This window comes from Rhodnius prolixus, unplaced genomic scaffold (assembly GCF_049639745.1).
Source record: "Rhodnius prolixus isolate KJV_2025 unplaced genomic scaffold, Rpr scaffold_2, whole genome shotgun sequence".
Taxonomy (NCBI): domain Eukaryota; kingdom Metazoa; phylum Arthropoda; class Insecta; order Hemiptera; family Reduviidae; genus Rhodnius; species Rhodnius prolixus.
Genome location: NW_027411592.1, coordinates 28,540,287 through 28,548,891, shown reverse-complemented (window position 1 = coordinate 28,548,891; position 8,605 = coordinate 28,540,287). Strand labels below are relative to the sequence as shown.

Below are 8,605 nucleotides of genomic sequence, written 5' to 3'. Positions count from 1 at the left end.
ACACATATCAAAACACTGGAATCTTGTTACATAATCTTCTTCGTGGACATTTTAACATTTGGCCTTTAACTCAAGAAGGTTGTGACTTAGGAAGAAAGAAATTTAACTTAAAAGTTGAAGTTAACACTGGATGACATCACAACACCATTAAAGCCGGAAAAGTACAATTTATTGTTGCCCTCTTAAAAGAATTACTTTCACAAGTCTTAAAAATATTTCAGCCAAAATAAACAAAATGTTTCAAAGTCAAAAACGTGAACATAAAAGATAATAAAAAAATGAGATACTTTTATCTATTGATGTGGGAAGCATTTGGCTTTATGTAACTAGCAAAAGTGAAAACTCACATACATATTTCTGAAATTTGTGATTAATATTTGTACAATTATCTAAGAAATTTAGATCACAAGATTAGTGAACAATGCAGATACATTGATAATAACTATTTGGAGGAAAGTGAAATTTGTTTACGATTCTGATGTCAATAAAATTAAATTGGAAAAGAATTTACTCCATTATCAGAGAGATAAGTTTAGGACTGCTGCGCGCCAAGTAACTTGCTATACACTTTCACTAGAAGTGCATTGAAGAAAGTGTATTCAACATTTGTTACTTGGTTTAATCAATAGACAGCACTGCTAGTTCACAGTAGGATAGTTGCGATTTATAGTTGGCTAATGGACGGTCCAGCGGAATTTAGACACGCTGTCCATCTAACAGGTTATTTACTATTGTCTATTCATTTTGGACACCATCACTAATATCTCTCCTCTATAACTTACTCATTACAAACTTTTATAGAAAGTACTTCTTTTTATTTTTCAACGGTTTCATTACCTTTCGGCATTCCAGAGTATCATTCCTTTCAGTTTATTTTACATTTATATGTAATATATTATCTTATATTATATTATTTGTACATATGGTATAATGTGTGTGTGTTTTGTGTTTGCTAGGAGCAAAAACCCTAACTTAGAAGATTTAAATATTCGGTTTTGAGGTTCTCAACCCTAGACAACCTTAAACAACCATCAGAGTTCGGGCGCAGTCAGCCAGTTCTGGTGAAGAGATAGGATTAAAAATAGATCAGAAATGCTAATTTCTTGGAGAAGTTACACATTTTCAACGATTTGCCAGGAAACAAAGAAAACCTTTTCACCATTTAGTACTGACTTAAAGAGGGTATAATGTTTGTTTGAATTTTTTTTTTTTATAGAAACTGTTAGTTTAGGTGAATTAAAAGTGGAGACTTTGGTCATCTCCGTAAGGTGCTATTTTGCTACCTCTTTCAATACTAATGCTACTCAATAAAGATCAGTTTGAAGACAATTGGTTGATCAAAAGGAGAAACAGTTAAATGATTATCTACAGTCTACTTAGTTAAAGATCTGGCGTAGTTTAAGGTTCTTTTCTTGAACATTGTGAATAAAATTCAAGCAGTTCTAAAATTTTAGAATGATTCTATGGAAATATCTATTGCGGGCTCTTCTGGGCAAACTGGGCAGTTACATTTCCATCTAAAGGTTATTTTTTGCGGTGCACATTAATTCATAATTAAAAATTGATTGAGAAAATAAGCAGGATTAAGTAAGTAGCTAAAATTTCAATTTGATAAATGAAAATCGAAAGTCTTTGAGGTAGTTTTCATTTTTCACAATGTTCACGAAAACCAACGCAGCATATTTCTTTGAACTTAGCGTTTAAACCATTCAAGTAAATTTTGTTTAAAATATTTTAGTAGCCAAATACATTTTTCGGGCAGTTTTAGGTTTTTCCGCAAATAGGAGTTTTACTTTAAAGAAATAAGGGGAATGTATTACTTTTTAATAGACTCTACTTTCAAAAACCACTTTTGATTGAAATATATATTTTATTTATGTATAAAATTATTCCTATGGTATATTACCATACCAAATTATTTACTTAAGTTATTGCTTTTTTTTTAACTTTTTTTCCATTTCTTTTACCAATAAATTTTATTTCATAAATACTATTCACGTATTTGTCTAGGTCTTTTTTGTAAAATCTTATGTCAACTTTTAATTGCTGTTAATGAGATACCATCAAACAGCCTCATACACTCTTGCCTTCAGAGAAGTCACTATAACTACCTCCGTGGTTATTATTATATAATTCGAGTATTCAGATTATTCGCAATTTCTTATTCACCATTCGGCCGAGTGGTCCTTTATCATTATTATTTAACTTGTGTTAACTTCAATTCTCAAGTTCTATGTTCACAAAATAGCCAACCAGCATCCTAACTGTTCGTCTGCTTAACAAGTTTCAACTGTTTCTCAAGTCTTTTTTTCAAGACTCTTTTGTGATCCCCTAGCGCCACCAGAAATGAACTTGAATGCTTCAAAGTCACTTTTTTTTTACTGCTACATGCAGCATTAATTATTTCATATTTCTATTATATTTTCAGTTAGTTACCTTCAAATCCAGCAATCACAGGATTTATGGATGAGCATCTAATCAACCAGTATCACTACTCTCGCTGCTTATCGGCTTATCTGATACGACCAAAGAGATCGGAGAGTAGCGCATCTTTACAAGTATTGCTCACCTAGCCAGGGGCGATCCTTGCCTTTTGACAGCTTTAACCCTCAACCTAATAATCGCTATTAACTATCATTTTAGTTTGGACTTTCACATCTATCCCATTCATCTTATTCTTCTTCTTTATGGATATCTGAAGCAAGTTCATTATCTCGGAAGAAGCATTTACCACATTGGCGAATAAAGGCAGTTGCCAGGTATGGTTTTATTCCATAAAAACTTGTTTTAAACTGGTTACATCTTAATTTCCACACAGGAAGTATTTGAGAAAATCATGGTACATTCCCTCTGAAAAGTCTTTATATTAAATAGTTCTGAATCGCAACCTTTTAGTTATTAGTGAGACTTAATTAGAATTCTTATTTGGGCAAAATTACTTAAATGTATATCTAATGAACGATTTCTTTTTAATAATCTAAGACAGTTCCACTTCTTTCGCTACCGCGTTTGTTTGAAATTCTTGTGATAAAATTTACTTTAATTAATTCCATTGTTTTAGGGATGAGAATCTTCTTTTAAAATTTATTTTACTGAGCTGAATCTGTTTTGAAGACAACTATCATTTGGTAAAAAATCGAGAGAGTTTATGAAACTGTATTTTCTGTGACTTGAAATGATTTTCAATTCTGATTGGAAACTCATATTCGGAAATCTTTATCGTGTTTTGTATTTTGTTTTAGTACTGGCAGGAGACAGCTACATTCTGACAGAAAATAAAATTCAGCCGGACATCTTGGCCACATCGTCAGGACAGTGGCTGCCATACATTTTCTCTTGTTCCGCATAAATTGTTGTGATTACTTTAATACGGCCCTCACTGGATTTATTTGCTAAGTTAATATTAAATCTGATTGTATATTCTTTTCAATGGATACTTTTCAGCGTGTTACGTTTTTATCAAGTGAAATACTTATCAGCTATAGTATATTTTAGGTATTGGATTCGGTTCTAGCAGGTGATTGTAAACTGTAATAAAGACACTCCATTACTGTTATAATACTGGAACTTTATGCTTGTCACTGTCAATATCCTGTTACATTACAAGGAACAATGGTAATGAGATTAGAATAGACTGCTTTATGCTTTCAAGATAAGATCTGTTGAGTCAAGTTACAATATGTTTAAATAATATAATTAATACATCTAAAAATCAATATTAATCTACTATAATTCGTGTGACAGAAAGGTAAAAATTTCAGTTTATAAAATATAAGTAACAATATAAAATATCAATGAAAAATGTAGATGTGAAAACTGATTTTAAATATTTGTAGTTTTTATACAGCAAATGGTAATAGTAGTAAACATTGAAATGAACATCTTAAACAAATTTGAAAGAAATCCTTTAATATTATAGAGTTTTTAGCATATTTCATTAATTGAATTCGAGTTAGTTTGTTTTTCCAAAACGGCCCAAACTTGCTCAGTGACTGAAATATTGAAGCAAAAGATCAAACATTATTGTCAGACTGGGAGAACTTGCTGTTTCTTTCAGATTTGCCACTTCCATAAAATCTTTGGTTTTTAATGTAATTAATGATTCTTAAATGCTTCGCTAAAACCCTAGACTATTAATGGCTGAGTAATTCCGCCTATTGAATGTTTTTTTTTGTTTTTTTTAGATTTTCACCATTTTCATAAACAAAGCTGTAGCAATTTTCACTTATATCTTTACTCATTATTATTATTATTATTTGGAGATGGATGACCTAGGCTTCAGATGGGCGCTAATCCTTCTGAATAAAAGAATCTAGCTCACCAACTCTGTCATTTAATCTTCACTATGCTTACCTTTAAATATTAACTTTAATATTTACAATCCTTTTAAACCCGTTAAAGACAAATTTATAAAGTCTCCTTTCAAAATAACATCCTCTCCAAAGATCTTGTCTTTTAAGCAGTATGTGGGTTCCACGTGAGTAGTTTGTCTATGTAGAGCCCAAGGTAGCGCACCAGATCTGTACAAGGAAGAGGATTGCTGTTGAAGAGGACAGGTGGACAGGAGCCCCGCCGGAGAGTAAACGTGGCATGCCGGCATTTCTGTGGGTTCATTTTAATCATCCACTTCTTTGCCCAGGATTATATTTTATATAAGTAAGTCCGTGTGTTTATGTGTGTAACTTGTATGAAGCTGAAGTATGATGTGTACTTGTAGCTAGTATGGTTGTGTCATCTGCATAGGTACAGAGTAGTGTAGAGGGTTGTCTGATGTGTATACTGTGTAGGGAACGGGGCCAAGCATACTCCCCTGCGGCACTCCCGCCCCCACTGTGGAGAAAGAAGAGATTGCTGAGCCAGTGCTGACTTGAAAGAACCTATCTGAAAGATAGGAGCGCAGAATGAGGTAGTACGTTGGGGGAAGATGCTTTTTTAGTTTGAACAGTAATCCAGGATGCCAAACACGATCGAAAGCCTGGCTTACGTCTAAGAATGCCCCTGAGCAATACTGTTTTCTCTCCAGTGCTGAAGCAATAACATCAACAACCCGGTGACATTGTTGAACAATGCTATGATGATGTGTGAAACCAAATTGGTGGTCTGGTATAACACCAAACTCCGACAATATGGGGTTAATACGCTTAAGTAACAGTTTTTCAAGAAACTTTTCCTACAGTCGGCAGTAGGCTGTCCAAACATTTAATTTCACCTGACAGCCAACACTCTTTTAAATAACAAGTACCACTCATGGTTTTTGAGAAACATAAATTAACCTTACTAATACATAAATAAGTAAAGAGTTGTTTATGCCCAGTTTGTGAGTACTGAATTCATTTAAAAGTTTGGTTTGTATCTAAATATGTTTAAACATATTGATAACCTCTGTTTGCATCTTCAATATATAAACTCTTTGTACATATTTATTCTTTTTAAATATTTACTTTCTATATTTTAGAGTAATAATTATCATAGTTGTGACACTGTCGTTAGATTATTGTATAGGATTAACAAGCTCGTTAAATGAATAAATAAATAAAAACAGACTTTGTGGACTCCACTGTTAAATATCCAAACATCTAATGTTAACAATATGCCTGGAGAATTACTTCAAGTTTAACAAGTGTCGAAGCACTGGTGTCTGTCGGGTGATCAGCACCTCTATGTTCCTTACATCATTCCCAGTTCATTAAACGATGTCCAGGAGTCTCCAGGCTCAACATACTGTAAATCTCAGCGGAAGAATTAAGAATTTTATAGTTAATTAAGATTAAAATCCAGTCCCTAATTTTTCCATTTAAAAGTAAATAAAACTAATAAGTGATTTAGGAAGGACCTTCACATTATTGATTGCAACTACACGATGTCATTAAGAATTAGTACACACACTCTGTTATTTTAAAAGTAACTTCTTAATTTTGTGCGGCACGGCCAATTCGAATTTCACTTAGCAATTCGAATAATGGAGAGAAATCTTTCAAGTTCCTTGCTTGCTTATTTGGTAAAATCAATTGAAAGTTACAAGAGGACGAGCAAGCTTTAGGAATACAAAGCTTGCATATTTTATACATCTTGAATTATAGAATGATATCATCTCCCATCAGTTCGTATAAGTTTATTTCCTGAATCGTCTATTTTGATTGTTACCTCTTTACTTCATATAAAACACACCTACGGGGAAGTAGCTAATTTTATTTTTTATCCAAATTGTAACTTCTAATCGAATAAAAGATTCGTTCTATAGACTTTTTAAGTATAAAATTATCTAAAATAACGATCTTAAAGTTTCAATTACAGAAATTATATTCCAATAATGTGAAATTATATAATCTACAACCATTCTCACTAAGATTTATTGCACTGACGTAAACGGACAGCTGGTTAACTGTTTGTGGTCAGATTAGGTTAGGTCCGCCACATCATCAAAATTTCTTTGGTTCTCATACTTAAATGGCAGTGGCGTTTATGAGGTAGTCAAAAATAGATGATTAAAAAAACAGAGCTTCAAATAAACACTGTCCATATTGAATAAAAAATAGCATTGACGGTTTGCTTATTGCATAACATTGTCAAGATAAGGAAGGTGTAGAAGAAGAAATATAGCAAAACAAACTATCTTCTAATAAAACAGGCACAAACAATGGAGCACATCGTCCTACACCGAACGACAAGAGAAGCTTACGGAATTCGTGATGGATTCCAAGGATTCTATAACAACAAGGGTATTCCCAAGCAAAATCCTTGGATCGAATCCAGCTGCCAGCCTCATATTTTCTTTTCCTAGGAGCTTCTTACAGCTCATCTGTGATAAAAAGTGTTGTGCGTAACGAAAGAATACTGTCTGGAGGTCGGCAGTGCACTGGAAAAAGCTAATAATAAAAAGCACTGAAAACAAAATTAATACCTACGATGCTTATCGCCACACTTCTGCTTCCATCACCAATTCTTGTTGTGGTAGGACCAATTCTTATTGTGCTAGGACCAATTCTTATTGTGTTAAGACTTGGATTTGACGTACATAGGCTCTTTTTGAAAAATAAAGAATAATGTGTTTACAGGTATATTGAAACCTACTGACTTGCTGCTTGTAAAAGCGAAAATTGTACTTTTGAAAGGGATTCAAAATCAGTTGATGAAGAAGTCCAAATGAAGAATTTTTTTTTATCAAGGAAGTTTATTAGACAGGAAACCTGATCATGGTAAAATTTAATTCATAAGCTATTGATCTAATGTCCTTATTAGAAGGAGTAGATATTTCATCAGATAAGTGGAGCTAGATATCGCGAAAAGTTATGTGTTTGAACAGAGGACAATCAAATGAGACCGCTAGCCTCTCTTAACTCTTTTTGGTTGAGAAGTCTGTAATAATTAGAGGCCCTATGGTGAGGTTAGTTGGTGAAGAAATCAGTAATAAAGATTCACCACTATGTCCATCTGGTTGAACTATTACAAAATCTTAGATATCAGAAACCATAGTTTTCGTACACTTTAGCGGAATTCATGTTAAACAAAATCTATTGGAAACAAATTTACAAAAACTTAGAAAATTCTTATTTTTTTAATAACGAAAAATTACAATTCCATAAAAGTTATGCAAGCAATAATTTCGATTGGAGTAGGTTAGTGAATTTATGCAATTCCTAGAGATGGTTCATTCAATCAATTTAATCCTAATACTTAAATATTAGCTAGTTTGAAAGAATTTTGATTGAAGGATTTACTAAATTGGAAATTAGGAGCATTAACTCAAACCTAAAATTTCTATTCTAAATGCTCTGTCATCACTGGTGCGTACGCGGGTCTGTCCATCTGTCCAGTGGTGGTCGCACAACTCAAAAAAGAAAGAAAACCTCAGAAAGTTCCTATTTGATATCTAGATTAACTGTGTCCACCGGAGCCAATATGTATATGTTTTTCTTCTTCAAGGTATCTCTATAAACAGGGTTCCTTGCACCAAGTGTCCATACATTCTTAATATAGCGGTCATTCGTACATAAACCTCGCACAGCCATAATTTCTGAGACCTACATGATCCAACTATCTCGAGGTCTGCCTCTTCTCTGCCTTCCAGAGGGCTGCCAGTTAAGAGCTTTCTTCGGGAGCCGCTGGTTATTCATGCATAGGACATGTCCATAACACAATAATTTCCGTCCATGCACCACTGGCGTCTGGAAGTGTTTTCTCGTAACAAAAATATCACAGTAACCACCGTATGGTGAGCTGTAGAGGTTCTTAGGTAATCTAAGGCCGCAGTATACAACTAGATTTTCGGCTTGCCTGAGGCTAACATGCTTACCACGCTCATCCGATATTGTGAGTTCATGATTGCATTATTGTGAGAGTTGGATGAAATGTCCCCTTACTCAAGTGAAACAATCTTAAACTGTTAATTATAGATTCTTTTCTATCAATTTTCCAGTAATTTATGCAAGATAGAGGCCGGTTGAAATAAACACATAAATCTAGTACGTGCGCGTTGTTGGCCAGGCAACGGCTGGAACCTGACCGACACTTTCGCCAGTTTATTGATCGTGTTTGTCCGCTGGAGCACATATTTCTTTAATGAAGTAATCAAGGTAGAGATAAAAGTAATGGCTATATACTTAGA

General features: G+C 33.6%; 1 long non-coding RNA gene across 2 annotated transcripts; it reads left to right on the top strand.

Moving 5' to 3' along the window:
• Positions 1-624: 624 nt before the first annotated feature.
• On the top strand, positions 625-5,464 carry LOC141448618 (uncharacterized). Of its 2 annotated transcripts, XR_012455171.1 has the most exons (5): positions 625-720; positions 957-1,182; positions 2,429-2,759; positions 3,062-3,128; positions 3,243-5,464. It is a non-coding gene; the product is annotated as an uncharacterized lncRNA (long non-coding RNA). The 2 variants fall into 2 exon arrangements; XR_012455170.1 differs by lacking the exon at positions 3,062-3,128.
• Positions 5,465-8,605: the final 3,141 nt, after the last annotated feature.